Genomic DNA, 1,670 nt, shown 5'->3' with positions numbered 1-1,670 from the left:
ATATATATATATATATATATATATATATATATATATATATATATGTGTGTGTGTGTGTGTGTGTGTGTGTGTGTGTGTGTGTGTGTGTGTGTGTGTGTGTGTACGTACACACACACATGTGTGCGTGTGCGTGTGTTTGTGTGTATTAGGTCATTAAAAACGAAATGTCTGATTTTCTTATGCACCAAGTTTGACAGTCGTTAACTTCAATGTTTTACAACATTAAAGAGCTACACTATCAGTTTTCGAAATGCAATTCATGGTGTCTGATTATGTTGTGAGGTTTGTTGTGAACTCACCGATAGATCAAAAATTTATGTTGTTTATGATTGAGTTCTGTCGTGGAACCAATGCGTTCCAGACAGCTCGAAACATCAATGAGGTGTTTGGTGAAGATGTGGTGAATGAGCGCACTGTACGTCGATGGTTAGAGAAGTTCTGGTCTGGTGACTTAACTCTTGAAGATCAGCCTCATGGTAGACCAGAGACCAAGGTTGATAATGATGAGCTGGAAATTGTAGTGGAAGTGAATACATCTCAAACTATGCGTGGGTTAGCAGCAAGGTTTTGATGTTTCGATTCCAACAGTATTGGACCATCTGAAACAAATCAGCAAGGTAAAGAAGCTGGACAAGTGGACACCACACGAACTGAATGAGCATCAAATGACATGTCGTCTTGAATCAATAATAGCAAGTGTTCTACATAGCGGTTGGATAGAGACGAAGTGCCAAGACACAATCCAGAAAAGAATATTCACCAAATAAAGCTAATGGTGTCTGTTTGGTAATCCAGCGCCGGTGTCATCCACTACAGCTTCATGTGACTTGGTAAGTCAATTACAGTGGACGTATTCATCAACCAGTTTGGTGAAATGTGGAATGAACTTGCAATTAAACAACCGAGATTGGTCAACAGAGACAGGCCAAGTCTCTTGCAAGACAGTGCTTGACCACATGTTGCACAAAGAACACTATTCAAGTTACAGGAACTGACCTTGGAAGTACCCTGTCATTCACCAGACCTTGCACCAACTGACTACCAGGTTCTCGAGTCATTAGACAACACTGAAGGAAAAAAGAGAGTGAGCAAAAGAGAGACAGAGAGAAAGAGAGAGTTAAGTTGAGAGGTGCAGGATGAGTCCATAGGTTCATCTTGTGGTGAGCATCTATTAAATATTATCTGCATAAAGAAGAATTCCCATTGGCAATGGTATCGGTACTACAAAACTGCTCTTGGAATTCTTGAAATACCAAGGTTTTTACTATTTGTAATGTCAATTGCAGAATCTTTTGTAATGACAAATGGTGGACTGCTAGACTGTTTCATATATTTCTAGTCTACCTCAGCAAGACTTGAACCCAGAATGTAAGAGCCACAACTTTACACAAGTCCTGCTGAGGTTGACTACAATCCATATCCAGTTCAGGGAATGACATTAAATGTGCTGTTTCTAGATGCTAGATTCATCAAAAGTAAAGCCACATTAAGTACCAGTGATGTATGTGGGTTGATGCCAATGACTCTTCTCTGCCAGCAAAATTTCTAACCTTGGGCCAATGTAATTTCAAGAGTATGAAATTATCACAGTAGTAGTAGTAGTAGTAGTAGTAGTAGTAGTAGTAGTAGTAGTAGTAGTAGTGGTGGTGGTGGTGGTGGTGGTGGTGGTG

Source organism: Octopus bimaculoides, chromosome 13 (assembly GCF_001194135.2).
Source record: "Octopus bimaculoides isolate UCB-OBI-ISO-001 chromosome 13, ASM119413v2, whole genome shotgun sequence".
Classification (NCBI taxonomy): domain Eukaryota; kingdom Metazoa; phylum Mollusca; class Cephalopoda; order Octopoda; family Octopodidae; genus Octopus; species Octopus bimaculoides.
This window is presented reverse-complemented; position numbering follows the sequence as displayed.